This window comes from Strix uralensis, chromosome 3, assembly GCF_047716275.1.
Source record: "Strix uralensis isolate ZFMK-TIS-50842 chromosome 3, bStrUra1, whole genome shotgun sequence".
Taxonomy (NCBI): Eukaryota; Metazoa; Chordata; class Aves; order Strigiformes; family Strigidae; genus Strix; species Strix uralensis.
Window position 1 is genome coordinate 88,322,159 of NC_133974.1, and position 21,184 is coordinate 88,343,342.

Below are 21,184 nucleotides of genomic sequence, written 5' to 3' on the forward strand. Positions count from 1 at the left end.
TCATATCAGAATTCACTTATTGATAGGAAACCACAAATTCTTGCACTTACAAACAGAGCATTTTCACCCACTTACAGTGACATGTGTCATTACTCCAGGAATACTTTGGAAGTTCTCAGTCTTTTAGTTTTTCTTTGTTTTGTTTGTTTTGGGTTTTTTTTAATGAAAATCTTTCTAAAATACACTTTAATTAGTAATTTTTCATCTTGACTACTCCCTGTTGAAAGTAGGGCAAATGCTGCCTTTCTTCTCTGACTTGCTGTGTCTACAGTTTGGGGCAGGGAAGGAAAGATCTTTCTGAAGGACAGATGAGTATCTATTCTCATATTTGAAAACTCTTTTTTGTTTACCATTCTGTTGATGACTGTGGAGAGAGACTTTTCAGATATTCTGAAGACTGGAATCCATCCTCCTTACAACACCAGTGCAAATCTATCTTGTTCTAATAGGAGTTGTATTAATGTTTTAATTTTGTTTACTGCAGAAGAGGCATTCAAAGAAAATTTAACAAAAGCACGCAACTACCATGCACAAAATACTGGTTGCATCTTAAACTAAAACTATAGCTTAATATTGTTTACAGTCCTCATTGCTGAGAATAAACCTCATTAGTAAGGGAAAGCAGACAGATTTTGGCTCAGACCTTACAGAAAAACTGTATTCCCAGAAAAGCAAATTCTAGATGATGGATTTATCAATTTTTCTCCATTTGATTATCATTTATATATTAAATTGAATTCTATATTTTGATATGATACAAAAACCAAGTTAAATTCAACATTATGTAATACTCTTTGAGTTTCTATATACATAATTCTATAGGTCAATACAGTATATCAACTTGTAAAAAGTTGCATGCTTTGGGACAATGAATTAAGACTGCACATTTGCCTTTCTAGAGTCATAGCACTCTTGTCATGATTATATATCTAGCTGTCATCAAGTTGCACTTGCTGAGATGTTCTTTCCTTTGTGGAGAGATAGACCGGATGATCTAATAGGTCATTTTCTATTCCTAACTTCTATGGCTCAATGAACAATAAATAATATTACTGTGTATATGTAATGTCTTGTTCCAGCAATAAAATATTGCCGACAAGACACAAACATTACTGAAATTGTGATATAATGCCTCAAATGTCCAGACGTAAGATCAATATATCAAACACAGTATAATTTTTCTATACCGTGGGCCATATTTAACACTGCTGTTGCTCAACAAATCAATTTGGCTTTCCCCATAAATTAAAAAAAAGGAAACATGAGTTATAAAACCTACAAAGAGAATCCTACGAACTAAGACTTTTTGTCTTCTACTTTCTTTCAGAAAGCATGCCTGAGATAAGCATCTGCAAAAATCTCTGTTCTATACAGAAGAAAATTATTTGGTCCTAGCATGTATACAGTGGTAAGGACAGAATATATATTCACAGCTGCCCAGAATGCAACTTAAATTTTATCTGTTATGCTCCACAGTTGTAGTCTGAGTTTAGATAGACGCCTAGAGAAACTAAATGTTTTCCCCAGTGCTGATAAACTGGAGCAGAAGCAAAGAATAAAAATTACATATTTGAGAACAGCAGAGAGACCAATTAGATGGCTACATTGGTCAGATATGTCTTTATGAGGATGTTGGGCTTTTGTTTTCACATGCCTTATTTAAACAGCCCCTCAGAAATGTAATATGTGGAGTGCTTTTCTATAACAGAGAACAAAAGGAACAATAAGCCCTGAAGTTCCTACTGTTTAGCAGTTAAATCCAGTTTCTCAGTTCTGCTAGACATGAGGCAAATAAAATATTATCTCTATTTTTAAAGATATAGCAAACATAAGAGATTAAATGTTTTCCACTATTATCACAGTCACCAAAGCCTTTGTAATAATTCCTGGATGAAGTCCAAGGAAAACCTATACCATGTCTTCCACCTCACTGTACTACAGTAAAATGTATAGCTAGCATCCTATCAGCCATGTAATCAAAAGGAAGTACTGTACCAGAAGCTCTTACAGCTTCAGGTGCAAAAAAATATGAAGTAGGTTCCAGCTTTCCAAAGGGTCAAGATTCCCAGAAAAAAAAAAAAAAACTTCTTCATTTTTTATGGAATATACAATAGGAAAAGCTTCGAGCCATAGAAAGCCATGTACTAATATTGACAGTAAAATGTCAAGATTCCTTTATGCCACAGTTGAGAAAAAATAGCTACTTCCATAGCTGGATAAACAATTTTCAAACAATATAATTAGAAAATGTTACGTTTTCCTATTTAAGATTTCCTGTAATTAAGCTATTTCAGTCAACTGGATATTTTGCTTTTGCAAATGAATTTCTGCCTGTGGGTTACAATGCACAGGGTGTTCTGCATATTCCCATAAAAATGTGTGATATCTGAAAATCAAGCTATATAATTATCCATCTAAATTACATGATGTTCCAAATTTTGAATAGAAAATTGCTTCATCATCCTTCCCCAAGCAAAATCTAAATGAAAGAAATTTCATTTCATGATTAACCGAATACCAGACAATGAGCTGAAACAGGAAAAACAACAAAAAAATCTCACTAATTTGCACTAAAGATAATGAAAAAGAGATGAAAACTTAAAGTAGAATTTTTAAAAAATTTACTCTATTATTAACTCACGTCTTATAATTCCCCAATCCAAATAGAATGAAATACTGTTTCAAACAACTGTTGATGATTGTTACCCTTTTTCATGTGCTGAACACTGCGTTTTAATCTCCTCCCTGTTATCTCTATGGCCCACATTTGAACACACTATAGGTTTCTAAAATAATTACATGAAGGCTTCTCTGCCCCACATCCTCCAGATTAAGTTTTTCAAATGTTAAAAATATTCTCTCCTTTTGAATAATGACATAAAGTCATGGTTGTGTGTAGTAACTGCACGAAACCAGAGATCAAAACATTCTCAGCTCTGCTACGCTCTTCAACTGGAGAGTAGATCAGTTTAGATCCACACACTACAGTTTCCCCACCTCTAGAGCACAGTAATATCATGGCTTCACTTTTAGTTTGCATGATTTATTTAGACTCTAAGGTCTTCCATGAAGGGATTTTTGTAACATGCATGTCCTATGTTAGTTTAATGGAGACTCAAATCCAGCATCTGAGTACTGCTGTAACTAAATATGATTGAATTCAGTCTACCTTAAGACTCACCTAGGCTTGGACTTTGACAGCCATAAACCATGGAAATCATGCACAATCCTGCTTCCAAATGGGTTGTGTAGCCTACCTATGCCAAATTTCAATACCCTCACTACATAGCCTAAAAGTTCCACCAATAAATTAGTTGATCATAACTGTCCTGGTTTCGACCAGTATGGAGTTAACTTTCATTGGAGTATTTCATACCATGTGATGTCATGCCCAGGGATATAGGGGGGCGGGCTCTCTCGGGCTGGCATGGGATTTTCGGGTCCAGCCCGGGTGTGTGTTGCTGTAGGGGCGGTCGCCGCTCTCAGTAAGCCACTGCTGTATTTTACCCGTTTCTTTTTTGGGGCTCACTATTGTTACTGTTGCTCTCTTGTTATATTTAGTAAATTCTTTCTTTTTATTCAACCTACGAATTCTCTTCTTTTTGTCCCTCCCTTATTTCACCAGAGGGGGGGGGGAGGGGGAGGTGAACAGCTGGCCATGTGGCATCTGGCTGCCAGCTGAGTTCAAACCTCCACAATAACTTATTTTGTTCTGTGGATATAACTGCTTATCTCCCATTTGAAACCCCATCATAATCCTAATATAACTACTAATAAAATGGAAAAGGCTAGAAAAGACTATGGATAGAAATACGGAATTATCCTTATATAAGCAGGATAAATTTGTGAGTTGAGGATGGCAAGAATGTACAGTTATATATTCTAATTTTACTTGTATTGATTTTAAATTTCATTGACTTCTTATTTCAAATCGAATAACAATTTTATTGAGAAAATGAATAAAGCTTATGCCAGTTTTCAAAATGAGTAAACCACTAATAATTTACACTGATGGCTTCAGTGAATCAAGCTCCATTCTTAAGCATGTCCTTGTCTTCAAGCCAAGGGATTTTCCCTCAAATTTTTGTAGGAGTCCATGAACTGCAATTAATCTTATAGCATCTGTCCCAGTATTTTATTCTGAGCTGTAAAGATGCCAATATTCTTCAGTGACAGTATACTGACAGTTAATATTATATAAAATATATTTTATACTATTCCCACACTTCATGAGCCAAACACATCAGGCTGAACAAAGTTTGACAGAAAATCAAGGGACATGCATGGTAATATAAACCTCATATGGAAAGAATTATGGTGGGAAAGCGGAAGGAAAGGACAGTTTTCACAACAAAGAGAACTTGAGGAAGCTCATAAAACCCATTTACAAACAACAGGTAAGTCAAACATAAAAAAATGAAGTCATTCTTGGACTTGACTGTCAAATATAACAACTGAAACACTCTTATTTTCTCTTTAAACTTTATCTGGTCATTTATTTGACATAACAGTAACACATGAAGTAATTGGCTATATAACTGTGTGAAACAGCAAACAGAAATATTGCAAAGGAGTCCACAAAAACCTGGATTGTACAGCTAGATGTATAACTGACACTGCACTTTCGACAAAAAAAAAAAAAAAAAAAAAAGAAAGAACCTGACTCTTTCTGGAGGGACTCCTTGTGAAAGATGCTGACTCTAAAATCCTAAGCACCATTCATAGTGGTTGTACTGCCTATCCCTTCCAGCCAAACATACTAAGCCAACATGGTAGCTTTGCTGAGTATTTGCAAAGTAAGTATTCGCTCCTACACATGACCAAAAGTTTCACATCCAAATTGAAAACACACTACCACAAGCAAAATAATTTGTATTAGGCTTCCTTTGGAGGCAAGACATTTCCATTTCAGTCTTGCCTTGGCCTATAGAGAAGTTGTGGCTGCCCCCTCCCTGGAAGTGTTCAAGGCCAGGTTGGACGGGGCTTTGAGCAACCTGGTCTAGTGGAAGCTGTCCCTGCCCATGGCAGGGGGGTGGAACTATATATCTTTAAGGTCCTTTCCAACCCAAACCATTCTATGATTCTATAGTATCAATTTCTTTATTTCCTTTCCAAAACTTCTGTGGAGGCTGTGGTAAGAAAAACAAAAAATGAAGAAGAGTGACTAGATTCAGAAGAAACGGTACATCCAGAAGAAAAGCAGAAAAAGGAACATCATGTCTGGTCTGGTTTCATGGCAGATTCATGTGCTGACAGGAAGAGAATTTCAGAGGAAAGAAAAGAGGGAGGCGGAAAGAGGGATACTACTGCATACAGATTCTGTTACTGTACATATTTAGGGTGTATTCCAATCCAGTGCAACATGACTAGCAGCTCTTTCCTGGGGAAAATTTATACACTGCAGTGTTGTGGTAGCATTTTGCACTTTTTTGAGAGGGAATTCTTTTTTGGGGGTGTTACTTTTTCCCCCAGAGATACCACTTGCTGTTTCTTTGCTTTAGAGAAGACAATATCAAAGTAACATCTTTACACCTGAGGCAGAAGTTAATGAGATTTTTTAATATCTCAGTTCCCAGGAGGGATTTTATTCCTCAGTCACAGGACAAGTCCTGCTTGAATTCTGTCTTTCAAAGAGGCATTTTTTTTTTACACCTGCATCTCTACCCTTGCTGCAAAGATAGTCAAGGATACATAAACAGAAATAAATTATCACTGGCAGTTGCCATCCCAAAGTCAGGTACTAATTTGAAGATAAGGAGCTTGATTTGAAATTCCAAGGGAAAGCAGAGACAACAGAAACAATTACTGTTGTAATGTGCTTTCAGAAATAAGAAGAGTTCACTGACTGTTAGGGCCTGGCTTCAGAACCAGAATACAAGTCAGTGGTAGGAACCACTGGAAAGGAGCAGAGCACAAGGAACCAAAGGTTCACACAACAATCCTTAGCCTACAGGTGGGAGAGAATTGTTCAATGGCTACATGTATCAGTTGTTGATCAACAGAGAGCAAACTGCAAAGGAGCATGACCACTCCAAGTGGCCCCGCAGGCAAGAGTGCCTCTGTAAGAGTTCATATCAGGAAGGCACTCATAAATCCTCTTGAAGTATGAACTGATTTGTAGATATGTGCCTTCAAAGAAGACTATGCTGCGGCTTCAGGTTTTTCGGTACTTCATCCTATTGTTCTTCACCAAGAAACATATCTTTTGGGGTACATGCTCCAAGCACTGAGCCATTCACAAAGTGAAGGTGGTAGAAAGAGTATTATCTGGGCATTTCTGGCACATGAGTCTTGATCATCTGCAGAGTTTACCTAAATAATACAAGTGCTTACTGAAAAGATTAGAGCAACCAGGATTCTACTACAAATTAGGAGTCTTGTTTCCCATCACTGCTTCCTGGTTACCCCTCTTTGCAGAATAAGTCAGAGGACTTTACTACACACTCCTAGACTCCTTACATTTCTCTCAAATGTGAGACCAGTATTCCATGGTCAGTGCTGAACGTGCAGTGGTCCTCAGGATTGATAAGTGTGAATATCTGCCTACAGAGCATTAAAAGGAAGAAATAATTAATCAGTGCCACTAACTTCCACATTCTGGCTTGTATCCAAATTCATCACCCAAGTTTATGAGAGTTTAGCCCAGGACCCAAGAAGAAACACAATCAATATATTAAAATAGAAAAAGAAATAGCCACTGCCATAATTGTGTTTGTGAAAAATCTATACCTATTGAAGGTAAGTATTTTGCAATATAGGATCCACAGTACATCTCTGGTAAAAAAATCCCAAACAAACAACCAAACAAAAAAACAGAAAGAAGACTCAAAAGAATCATAAAGCCCTTGTCCAGGATAATGCTTGACTTCAGGCTGGGGAAATCCTCCTGTTAAAAGTCTCCACAGGCTTAAAAGTTTTATTGTAAATATCCTCTATATCTCACGAAATAAGTGCTTTCCCCAGTATGCCAGAAATATTGTTACATACAATCACAGATTACTGCTTTTTTCTGTTTATTGTCAACATTTGCCTGCACGCAATGATGTTAAGAAAGCAGATGACATTGTTATACTTGTTATTTCAAATTCTGAATTAGGACAGAAAGACCTTACAGCAGAGCCAGAAATAGTTACTTGTTTTTCTATTTCTGTTTGTATAAACCTCTTTCTGTCTGGAATTGAAGCTAACCTCTAACATTTTCCTGAAACAGACAAAACATCAATCATGGAAAATGAGCACCTGTCATAAAAGCAGTTTAAGACAAGCCATACTTTAGAGGACTAGCAGATAATAGCTATCATAAATTAAACTAGGTAAGGAAAACTTTGTTTTGTTTGCTTACACTGTACACAGAGACATACAGCTAGAGGATCTGTGCTGAAAAATATTTTTTGAAAAAATAGATTGCCTCCTCTTTTTAAAAGGTCATCTGTGGGAACTAATGTCCACTAGGGCAAAGAACTCAAACAAAGAGATGTTCTAAGGAGCTGCTTTGCAATTTATTTTTTTACCTACTGGAATTAGCATAACACTTTGATAGAAAAGCTGGATCCTGCTGCTGAGATAAAAATGAAATTGTCTAGCCGCCTCAAGGGAGGAGATCTGTTCTTTGAAATCAAACTATCAGTGGTAGTAGCTACCCATTATTCCAAACATAATAAAATGATTATGCAACTACTTTACTGAGGATTTCAGTCAGTCACTCATGGTCCTTGAATATCCCACAAAAATTATTAGCAGATGCAGGGCTGCTAACTCTGGGGATTTCCACCACATTAACTAGTCCAGATTAAGTTCTGTAGAGAATATGAATACAATCTGTACATAAAGAAGACAGAATTTCTAACTCTGTAGGCAAAGCTGTCAATTATCCTTAACTGATTGAGAAAATCATAAAATAGTGGAATGGCAGGTAAGTGACTTGACCTACAGATGTCCTATTAGATTTGAAAGCTGTGATGTGCCTGTTCATATCTCCGAGTTCCAGAACCTCTTTGACATGCTGGCTCTCAGTCCCTTTGAAAACAGAGTTGAAATATTGTCAAAGATTAAGCTATTAAATTCAAACTTCTATTTAAATAATGGCCTGGTTTTTACCAGCTCCAGTAGAAAAACAATGAAAACTTACCGGGAAAACCAAAAAGCAAGAAAAACAGAAAACATTTTATTACAATTCACCGTTCATCTTCATAGCCTGACGTAGACAGGTCTGTAATACCTCTTTTCAGATTGCTCTTTTTCAGGCATTGAAGTCTCAGGTGAATAACTGCGTAACTTCATATTAAGATCTTTCCTCAGAGAAACAGACACACAAGAAACTCTCTCAGACTGAAAACTGGTCACTCTAATCCAGCTACCAAGAAGATGCTCAATGCATATAGTATTGATAAAGTTACAACTCTCCAGTGTTAAATTCATCCAAGATTCATTACAATGTATTCTTATTTGCCAAGAGCTAGGTGGGTATTTAATTCTGGAACAGTTACTGGTGAATAAGGAATTAAGGGTGTTGTAAAAATAGTATAGTTCTATGAGAAGACTGTTTCATCATCTTCATCATTTTTCACATGAATTTACTTTGAGAACTGAGTCCTTATACTAAATGCCCTTATCAATCATAGAAGTTTTTTATCCCTTATCACACATCTCTTAAATTTTCTGTATTTAAAAGCATCACTCAGGCTTCAGTCATTTTAGATTTCTCAGAATTTTAGATCTTTTCAGAAATAGGATTACTGCCCTACCATGAGAGCAAACTAGTCTATATTAAAAAAACCCCAACATCCTAGTTCCAAGAAACTTTTCTTTTTCTGTTTTATTTTGTCCATATATGAAACAGTAAATATTAAAACTCTGGAAAAATATTGATGTCAGGAGAGACGTTAAAAATGAATCAGTATTTCTGAGTTAGTTATCTCACTCAAATGTCTTTATAGCAACTGTTGATGGAAATGATGGAGGTTCAAATGTCACATTTCCCACTCTAAGTAGGTTCTCTGGAGTTCAGGATGAAAACTGGCTTTACAGCCAGAAATGCTCATATGCATTATTTTGTTCTATTTAAGAACCTGTGAATAATTAAAAATGGCAGGACTTCAACCAGAGCTGCACCTAGTCTTACCAGTCTGGTATGTACCTCCACAATGCTGGAAGCATGATTAAGAGAAGGGCAATAGAAGTGGACTTCATATGTAGCTATTTCATAGAACTCTTAAGGCAGCGTTAGCAAGCCTAGATGGTAGAGGTGCAATTTCTAGAGTCAAATCTTGGCTGTCTTATGCATAGCGGCCTATTCAGTGTCACTGAATCACAACAGCAATCAGAGATCTTTATACAAATGCAATGAAATGCAATGACAGGTTGTCATCACTGGCTTTTGACATTTTTTAATGTATCATCAATAGTTTTCCCATCTGCTATACAAATCAAGAGGAACTGATAATGACTTTTCACTCATATTAGTAATATTAAATACCATGTAAATTGAGAATTGGATCAAAGGTTATCTGTTGGTTTTAACTATATGAGTTGGTCAAGTGAAAGGTTTTATTTCTATCAATATATACATGCAATGCTTTCCAACTTATACTCTAAATAAATAATTATGACAATGGTACAAAAATAATTATTTATAGCACTACTACAAATATTTGCTACTAAATTTTGTAGCTACTGTACTGATAGGATGTATTTAACATTCAGGCCAGAGGACTTCATGAAAATAAAGTTTGAGTATATTTTACAAACTTGCAAAACTCAGAGCTCTTCCACAATGCCCAGAGGAAATACATTTTGCAACTGAACAGCTGTTGAGAGGTAACCTGCCCTTATCAGTAAAGAGAAGGAGGAATTTCACTGACTGCAATTATCTACAGAACATTGAATTACTTTTTATTCAGTGCACTAAGAATCATGTGGTCATGTGTGGAGAAGGAAGAAGGCAGGGAAAAAAAGTTCATTTCTGATCAGGGATTTGGGGCATTTCTGGGGAGCTGGCCAAGTAGGGCCACGGCTCAAAGGTGAAATGGGAAGAATTTAACACTGCTTCTTTGAATAAGCAGTCCTCCTAAAGAAATACACACTCCAGCTTGTGTGAGACCTAACTGAGGCAGCAAGTTGCATCAAGCAGCTGGGTTCCCAGAGAAAGGATGCAGAGGCCTGCCCTGCCAACAACAGAGGTTGATGACACCACACCAGGAATGCACGAAAAGGGTCAAAGAGTGAATTTCATGCAAAATGCATAAAATGTAACAGATGTGTATTTTCACATGAGTCAATGTTGACACATCTATTCTTTCCCAGATAAATTGTAACTTAGGAGTAAATTACAAGCATTTTGAAAACAGGGACTGAGGACAGAATAGGACAATATTTGTAATTAAAGAACTCATTCTCCAATTGCACATAGATTTTAAAAGTCATATTTCCACAGTTTAAAAGCATTAATCTTCCTAATCTTTTAATCTTTTCACTAAATGAAAGTGAAATTTCATTTTATATCCAAGAGATCTTAAAGAACCAAATGAAAGTCCAGACATATGCATGGTGTCACTCTTCTGGAGTTGGTAAAACCAACTTATGCTTCTTACCATATTCAAGATTCTCCACAAAAGAGGCATTTTGCATATATCCACAAAGTCAGTGGACAATAATTGTGTTAACGGGTCTATAAGGCTTTCAGATTATAATTGAACTGTCTAGTGTAATGAATGAAGCATAGACTAATGTGCATTCAGTTTGCATTTGTTTATTCAGCCTGTCAGCCTGGTTTTGGTTCACTTAATGTTAAAGAATTGTTTACAGGCAGATTTCTCTATTAATGTCCATATAGTTTCTTTCAAATTTAACTTTCCAATGCTTAGCACTCCTTCAGGCACAAGCATCATTACATTGCTGGACTAAAAACTGAAGTGTTTTTCTTTCTGTCATTGTTCTATCGAAATAAATAACTGGAATAATTTTAGAATGCCATGCATTAAATCAGTCTTATATGCATGACTCTTCTCCTCACAGTAGCTTAGTGTCTTCACTAAGTTCAAGCATGAAACATCAGTCAACTGCTACTAAAATTTGCTTTGAACAACAATCTTACCAAGTTCTTCGATATATGAGAAAAAGAGGGAAAACTGGGTTTTTTTCACTCCAAAGCATTCACTCAAAATATTTTTCCATGCATTAAATGTTATTCCACTGTTTGAGTGATTCCACATAAATACATAGAAAATTCAAGCATAAGTAAATATTTGTAAACTAATATTTTGCAATAAAACATATGCAGACATATATATGTTTACTAAAGATATTTCTGGAATCCCAATTTGCCCTGTGTAAACAGAAATTCCACTAAAACTGAAATATATGGCCATTTTATCCTTTGAACATGAAGCAAATGTCACCAAAGTCAAGAGGAAGCTTCTGTGGGCTTTCAATCAATCTCCTGAAAATTAATTGAGTTTGTAGAGATTCATTTGGGGCTTACAGGTATAAAAAACTATCACTCCTGCTCTAAAATGTGTATGTCCCTAGAGCAATACACATTTTCTGCACATTCACAGTTCTGGTCTTCCAGATAAATATTATATTGTCTAGCAGTTTTTAGGTAAAGACATAAAAGAGTGCAGACAGTTTTACTGCATGAACAACCTTATTGAGAAGTCCAAGAATGGACCAGGACAGTTCCCTTCTCAGTAAATACTGCCACAACCGAACATCCAGCATCTTCATACCTGCAAGAATTCAATTAAGGGTTCTGCTTTGTGCCAATTTAAAAAGCACATACCCAAGGAAAAAAAAAAACCCACACAGCATCCTTTGTTTAAAAAATTTAGGTTATTGCTTAATTACTGGTTTTGACAAGCTTTAGTTGATAAAAATGAACGGAAAAGTGTTTGTATATGTCTACCTGTCTATGCATCTATCTATACTCATATCTATCAATTGGTTCTAGCTTACACTTCAAATCATTGACTGAGATTTCTGAACAGGAGGTCTAGATTCCCATTCTCCATTATCTCTAATGAAATAAGGCATCTGGATGATTAGGTCATACTCATCTCTACAGAAACAATCACATGTTTCTGCCTAACAGCTTGGATTATAAAGTCAATGAATGAAGTGTCTCCTCTGAATTTTTGAAGAAATTTGCCCTCTATGGGCTTCAATATCACTGGTGCTGTCAATTAGGACAGTACCCAGGAATGCCTGCAGTTTATCAAATTGGATGTGAGGTTCAGGTTATTCACAGTCATCTACTTTTAAAACACCTATGATTGACAGGTCATGATGAAACCTGGATGAAAAATTCCAAGAATGTTTCATGCTAATAATTTGTTATGTGATGCTATTTCCACTGACTACATGGAAGCAGCGGGATTAGCAACTCAGCATGGTGTGAAGTATATTATACTGCTAGAGATGACAGCTCTGTGTAGTGCGGTGACCTGATTCCTAGTGTTGCAAGAACAGAAATACTACTCAAAACAATTAGCAAAAGAAAGTATAAAATGAAGGAGGGCAATAAGCCCAGAAGGGAACCTGAATGTGACATTAGGAATGGACTCAAAATTCTGCAACTGGAGTTGTTAGAATGTTAGGGACCAACAGGTATATTGCCTTATTCTCAACTAAATACACAGTGTCCTTGGTCCTACAACTGGACTCTGATAAAAACAATTAAGCAGTGAATTCTTCTATGATTATAGCTGCCAACACATTTGGCCCCTGCCACATATTCCAAAGCAAGTTGTGGGTGAATCTGCACAGCCCCCTCTTAGTAACATGGCCTGGATGACAATGGCTGGCAAGGTAAGAGTGTGAGTGTAAACAGTTACAAAAGAAGCATGAATATTTGTAACAGTGGGGAGAGACACATGTGAACAAAGCAGTAGTCAAAACTTGGTTTTGTGTCAGAAGTCATCACACCTGCATTGCATTCTCTATGTAGGTCTGACAGATCCAATCATTCCCACTGGATGCTGTGAGCAGCCCGCACTCAGATAATGGACAGACAATACAAGGTGCAACTTGTAGACACCCACACCTCAGGTGTGCGTATGTGCATCTGTGGTGTGTTCTTTTCACCTGCGCGTGTGTTAGGGGATTGTAGGAACTGGCACAGGTTCACATAAAACTGGAGTACCCACATCTCCAACAGGAGGTGCGTGTAAATAGGGGAACCTGCACTCCAGTGGGGTAGGTTCACATCATGGTGGACATGGCAGGGATTAGAACTTTCTGGGATTCAGTATAGAAAGGTGTTTAGAAAATTGTACCTATATTTTAGTATTTTCAATACTGAGTATTGTGGTTTATCTACTGCATTACTGATACTGATACTGAAGATACAGTCCACTGATTGTTCGTTAATTAAGTGTTGCTAATAAGTCAATAAACTGCTTCAGTCCTTATTTAAAACATGTGAGTCAAGCAATTTTTCACTGCAAGAAAATTTAGGTGCTATTGCTATCATTCTGATGTAAATGATTGCAAAGTGCAGAACAGAGACTCAGGCCAAATGTTTTGGAGCAGCAGCAGAATCTTGTTCCAGACTTGCTGGTATCTTATTACAAGTCCTGAATTGCAAAGAACATAAGAGATTTTAAAGAACCATTTTCATTCTAGAGAACTGGGGAAAGAAATTAAATCTTTACAAGTTGGTAAGTTCAGTAAAAGTAAAAAGATGGAAAAAACTGCTACTGTTAACATATGATGATACCTGAACCTGATATACCATCTTTAGTTATAAATGGCAAAGTACTTCACAGAGCTAGTTGATTTCACAATTTTCTTTTAAGCATGGAACACTACATAAATTTGGGTTTGTTTCAGTCTCCTATAAAACATACTAATGCAACATCTAGAAGAAAATTCATCATTATTTCTTGTTCCTTGCTCCAAAAACAAGATCAGAAGACACATGAATTCAGGAAATCAAGTGAACTGATTAATTAAGTCAGTCATTCTGGTCATTGTTACAGAACAGGAATAAATATGTTGCTCTAGTTCTTCCCTTGATGCTCATATCTGTAGTCACACACAACTGATAGTTTTATGATTAGATAAGTATGTTTTGTAAGAGCTAGTGGAAGTGTCAGAACGCAAGAAGTATGGAACACTGATAAGTGAACTACATTTGAGACATTTATGGGACTCCTCATCCCTTTCTTCTGTAGACACATAGAAATAAATTTATTTGATAGTTTAATCGCTGCTGCTAATTGACTTAATAGAACCTAATGAAAACTTTTGTGATTAAATTTATATGCAAGCCACAGTGACTGGGCTGTGCTGAGCTGTTCATTCAAACCTAGGTGAATATTAAAAACAAAATGCATACTTGGGCAAAAACATTATAAATAAAACATATGCCTGGGCAAAAAAATTTTGACCCCCACTAGAAATTTTGCTTGTGACTGAATTAAAAGGAGCACAGTTTCTATCTGTGGCTAATGCATTACTTGGTACAACTCTACAAAGTAGTTGAGCATAATAGAAATGTTTCTTGGGACAGAGCGTGCATGCGTGTAACAGTTCCTTATCTTGAAAGATAGTGGACATGAAAAGAGCAATGAGGAACAGAAAGATGTTCAATTAGATAAGACAGATTAAATGCCTGTAAAACATTTACATCATGACTAACTTAAATGTGAGGCTTCATACAAAGCTATTTAAATCAGTAGGAAGATTCCTCTCAACTTCCATGAGCTCTGACTCAAGAGCTTGTGCAGCTTACAGAATGTTTTCTACAACCTTGCTACTATGCAACACACAAAAAAGGCAACCATAAACCACAAACCTTTTTACTCATTACCATAATATGAAACAGTGATTTTCTGCTGCAGCGACCTTTGGTTTATTCCATCTGTTCCATTGTACCTGCAAATACGGAACCAGCACAGGGAGAAAGGCTTGCTCAGTCACCAAAATAGCAAGAGAAGAGGAAATATATGAAAGAGTTGTGCAAGAATAAAAATGATTAGCATACAGCCTTGATCCAAAATAGACCTGGACAGCAAGGGACCTGACTGCATCTGATGATGGTGATACCTTCAGCAAGGGGAAAACTGACAAAACTCAGAGCCTGCTGATCCTTGTACCCTTTGTACTGTCAATCACTAACATTAATGTTCCATCATGCCCTACTTTTACACAACTACATTCAAAAATAAGCATGATGTCATTTAGTTGGTTTGTTTGTTTGTTGTATTTTGGGGCTTAAATAACAAAATATCACTTCAGAGTAGTAAAATCAAATATACTATTTTCTAACCAAACTGATACTGGAAGTGCCATAAAGAAAAAAATCCTCTTATTATCACAGTATATTATGTGCAATGCCAGAAACCCCCATTGTTTTGAACAGGATTTGGAGATGACCAGTTCTGAGCCTAAACAGGACAAGGACATGCTGTCAGTTATGCGCAACATTGGCAAGAGGTATGCATCACTTTGCTTGTTCATATTCTTCCCTTATAATTCTTACATTGACTTCCAGTGATGTGTCTAGAGCTATTAGCCTAAGAGATGCTGTGGAATCATTAGGACAGAATAATATCATCAGATGAGGAGTAGTGACAAATTGGTGGTGTTGCCGTGAAAATAATTGTTAAAATGTGGTTTCCTCACACTCATCATTGCAGGAGTCTGTAGGAATCAACAAGAGTAAACTTCTCCTGAAAATTTTTAGTATGGAGTGCCAGACAGAAGAAGAAAGGCATGTACTATGTATCCTTGCATAATTTATCAAAAGAGTATTTGTTATAAAGAGTAAGATGAAAAGATAATGAGTGAGATAGACTGTGAATCCCATCCCAACTTTGAGCCTAGGCATGAGCAGGCTGGAGTTTGTATGACAAAACTGAATAGAAAAAAAGGACTGTTCTGGTGCATCACACCATCCACTTTTTATTTTTCTGAGTTTTAGGAAATCACCACCTGTTCTGTCAAAGACAAGGAAGTATCTAGAATTGGAAACAGAAACTGAAAAAAAGCACAGCTTGGGAGAAGAAATACTATTCCATTATCATGACTGTTCTTACTCTGACATTCCCTCAGAAGGAAGCTGATAGAATAGTTTAATAAGATGCTTTCAGAGCAGCAGGTAGGTTCTCTGTCAAATAAATATAGAGGTTGTAAATTTTGGACACACTTTTCTCTGTTTCTCTTTCCTTTTGGGAGAGTACTGATTCTTTTGACTCCATTCTTAGAATATTCACGTCAGAGGCACCTGACCTTTTCTCAAGGTGAGGCAACCCAGTTCTCCCTCTTGTTCCTGTCTCAGGAGAATAAATGAGGTCAGCATCTCTCTGGAAATGGGATTCAGAGTTTGCAGACTATTTCCTTGGTTTAGCAGACATTACGGGAAATTATTAAACAGAAAAGATAGATGAGATATGACTCCTTTTGCTGCCAATTTATCTCCTTACTCTCTCATGGCAAACAAACAATTATTTTAAAAAATACATTCCTGAGTTGCAATTTGTTGTCCTGATCCTACAGATGTTTCAGATGTCTGAAATGAATTCTCACCTGATGTCATCTGACAAGATTAGTGAGACTATCCACAGGGATATGAAGCTGCCCTTAACAATTCATCTGCAAGTCTTGGGTCTGTATTTGTAAACAGCTGAAACCAAGCAGAAGAAAATGTAGTACTAAAGGTTTGCTCCAGTTGCTGCCTATCTCAACAGCATGGCAAATCATGCTAAGCACCTTCAAATTCTATTGATACAGAGGGGAACTCCAAATGAAAATCTGTGAACACTTGGTTAAAAATTAGGGAAGGTGTTGGAAGAGGATAATCCATAGTAAGAATTTGCAAAATCTAGTTTTCAAAAAACACCCCCAAAATTACTGACCGTCAAAAAGTTTATGATTAAACTTGCATAACAGGCATCTGCAAATCAATTTTTTGTCTCGTTCACACTGCAGGCTGACTAGCTAGGCAGCAGAGATGGACAATTACTTCTTGTACACCTTACCAATCTTAATTTCTCCTCTATTCCCTGATTAGGAAAAAAAAAAAAATCATACTGAAGCATTCAGCCATTTTCATTGATTTGCTTCGAGAGATATGAAGAAAAATTCTGATCATCCACGTCAAGGTCACCCAAACAATCAGATCAAGAAATGCATAAGTAGGGCTTGGGATGATGTAAATTTTCACAAGAAAAATGCATCTTCAAATATGTCTTGTTTAATGTTATGGTTTGTAATAGAATGCATCACTGAGCATTATTACTTCAAAGCACAGTGCTTCTAATGAACCTTTTTATTCTTTCAGAGGATGAGGTGTTTTCTCAATAATAAACAAAATGTTCCTGACAGATGTGTGCTAATTATAACAGATTTCTTTAAACTAGACAACCACTATCAACAACAGAGGCTCCACCTGACTGAGCAAGCAATCTGCAAGTGTGCAAAATGAATCACAAGCAGAAAAGAAATAATGGTGGACAGTAGATGCTGAAATATTGGTCCCACCAGCATGGCTATTTAGATGACATTAATGCTCTTAGCAAAAAAACCAGACAGTTTATTAGAGGTATCTGTTTATGACACCTGGAACAGATCCATCCTTCAGATCTTACAACAAATTTAGGATCTATTCACATCAGAATATAAGAGAAAAGATAAAGTACAGGCACACAAAAACTATAGTCCAGAAAGTGGTCAGTCTTGGAGACGGGAGTTTGCTGTTAAGATAGCAATGTTAAAGGGACAATAAGATAAAACTTCATAATGTATCACCTGGCAAAATGAGGTGACAGCAACATATATATTCCAAAGACAGCAAGATTAACAGATATAGTCAGCAAAGAAGAATACAGGGAAAGGTCAGAACAAAATAAGATTCTAAGTCAGGCTATCTACAAGAGTGACTCATTGCAGATTCTACTGTTTTTAAAATCAGGATTGAAACATCTAGTACTCAGCTGCCAGCATCGCATTGGCCTCTGCTGCCGGGGGACGCAGGGCGGGGCAGTGATCTGCCGCAGCCTCTGCACAGCCAGTTGGAGCTCTAGTGGTGGGAGAGTAAGCAGGAGGGTCTGAGGGATCTCTGCAAAATCACCAAGCTCACAGACTGCATGGTATGAGCCACAGATATGAGATCTAACACTTGCTTCATTATCACAGCACCTTGCTGATGTTCCCAGAAAAGAAAAATTCTATGAACAGCCTCTCAGTTTTTCCTGGAGAGCAGGGCATCCTTGTCTTAAGAACCATCCCCTATCCAATTAGTAGATTCAAACTGATCAGTGGAAAAATGCTGGCTTCATCTCGTTACACAGAAACATTCAGATACCTTTCCACACAGTTGTCCTTACAGCTCTTACACCTGGAAAAGCTATGTTCAGTGTTACTCACCCCCATGTTCCACCAGAGGGATCAAAACCAAGACAGATTCCCTTACAGGTAGTAAAAGAGATCCCTGGCCATGCTACACATATATTTTCTTTGTCCAGCAGATCGTTATCTACACTACCAACTGCATCTGTTAGATTTGTTAATACTATATCAGCTGCTGGCAGTCAGAGAGTGCATTGAAACACCACCCTCTCCATCCAGTTACCGAGAAGGGAAGTAAGCTATTACACAGCACAAGGACTCTCTATCTGCCACAGACAAACATGTTCTCTAAGAATAAAACTTCAAGAAGAAATCTAAAAGTAGCATGAGGAAGGCTGATTAAAAGATGGCAAAGAAATTAGTTGGGGAGCAAAAGCAGGGAAGAGATGAAGGAGTAAAATGGTACCAAATTCTAAAAGGAAAAAAGTCTGGAAAACAGAAATTACTGTGGCTAGGTTCATCAGTCATTCACAGTGCTCCCCACTTCTCCCTGGCATTGCTTCATGCCCTCCCATGTTTCCCGATTTACAGCTGGAAAGGCTAAATAACAAATATAAATGCTGTTCACACATTTGTAGTGAGAAATTACTCTAATATTGCCCAGGTAATGATAAAAGAAGGGACTGACCAGCATGTCTATGAATATGATTCTGAGGAAATAAGGTTTCAGTGTGCTGTATGCTTCAAACTCTGGACTATACTTCATGCAGTAGTGATCAAAAAATACATATTTTTTAGATTCTGTTCAATACATATTTTTCTGGAATTGTTCAGATAACAGCAGAAAAAAACTCACTGTTCTCAGCACTGGGCTGGTTTTGCAAAAAATACCTCCATGGGGCAAAAATGCTATTGAAAATTGAATATTTTTTTACACAATAAAGCCAGCATCTTCTAATCTTAAGACAACAAGTAAATCATTGAAAAGGAGTAAAATTATGACAAAGATAGAACGAAAGATTGTGTGAGCTGTGTTTATATCAGAACCAGATTTGTACTAAGATTTTTTTAAAGAACAGCTAAATAAAGCAAGGCAATCTCAAAAAATGACAGTAGAAAAGAAACAATCAAAATACAATGAGGCACAAAATGCGGTTTCTTACATACCAAAATATATTTGCCAACAACAAAGCCCTGTAGCCATCAATTACCTGCCAAAATTTCAAGCTGGATTCACTGAAGAATCAAAAAAACCCCCAACCCCTGTGCCTTTTGAAGGTTTTGAGCCTTGCTTTGCTCACCTTCTAGAAGGACCAATCTATTATCCAGAACCAGAGCATTCTGATCTTATTCTAGATTTTGAGTCTGTAAGACAATGGGCCCAAAAATACTCTCTGAATCTTCCTAATGGAAGTCCCAGTCTATTTAGGCAAAATAATCCAGCATTCAGAGCCCATTTGTAGTCACTATTATGAATTATCATTTGGGAACGAAATATAGTCTATAATACACAACATAATAAATGAGTTACTACAATTGTTGTGAGGTGACAAAGTACTTTAATGAAGTATTTTCAAGGAGAAAAGATAAATATGTTAATCAAAATGACTCAAAAATATTGAAAGATCAGAATATATTATTTGATATGATTTGTGGTACCACAATAAAAAGGATGGCATATATTAGATATCCCAGAAAAAAGCATTACGGCAAGTCTGAGGGGATTGAAAGAGAAATGTTATTTTTTGTTCTCCATTTTCATATGAAACCTATGAGTTCTGTGAAAATCACATGCTATATTATGACCAATTTTTGTTAAATCTGTGTGTATCTCAGCCACTTTACTAATGAGTGCAATATAAATGCTGGCCAAACTCCTTCTAGGCACTTAACGTTCCCACTTGTTCTACTGGAAATAGTGAAGCTGCTTCCCTTTTCACAGTCCTTTAACCAATCTAAACAGAAGGCGAAGAATGACACTTATCATAAAGAAAATGTAAGGTTATATTTAAGGGTAAGTAGTTACCTGAGTAGATGAGCCTAAAATTGCAGAGTTCTGATGTATTTCTCTTTCACAGTTGCATTCTCTGCTGTTTAGAAAGGTGTGATATCCATCTGAAGTAGGAAAATTCATAAATCTCTCCCCATGTAGAGGCTTTCTTATAAAGTCCAGGTTAACAACTCATGCTGTAGTTCTTCCTCCCTTGGATTCACTTACTGGCTTCCATTATCCAGCCACCTATTCTATTACAATGCAAACAAAATGAAGTCTCATAAAAAGAAACCACCACTGATAGATTTGGTATAAATTGTCCAGTAATTTCAGAAGATCTAAGATGAGGACTGAAAAGCTGACAAATGGGAAGCATGGTATTTATATCTTGTTACTTTGTGAAACTACTTTCAAAAAAGAACTCCAATAAAATAGATTTTTTAAAAAAGGCATTCCCATGTAAGCATAGCCAAGAAGAAAGTGTATTTAATGATTTGCTATGACTGTGTTCTGGTGTTAGTTAAAGAAGTACAATTGTTCTTTGTTCCTGATAATCAGACTGTTTGTAGTTGCTCAATCTAGTTGTGCCCTTCATATATCCAGGTCACACAGGTCAGTCTATCCAGACTAAGACAGAATTATATTTGTTGCACAGTTTTCATATAAAGCAATATTGGGGGATTAGCTTAATATTTCACAGCTAGAAAGAATGTCAATAGGTTTATATTTCCACATCTGTTTTAGTAAGGTCTATTACAGCAGTAACAGAAACTTTCAAGTAATAAAAATTGCTGAGATGGGATGAAAAATTATGATTGCAACCTACAAAAGCTCCCTCTTCATCTTCTAATGGCATGGCAGTGCCATTAGTTTGTTTCTGTAATAATGAAACTTAGTAAATAA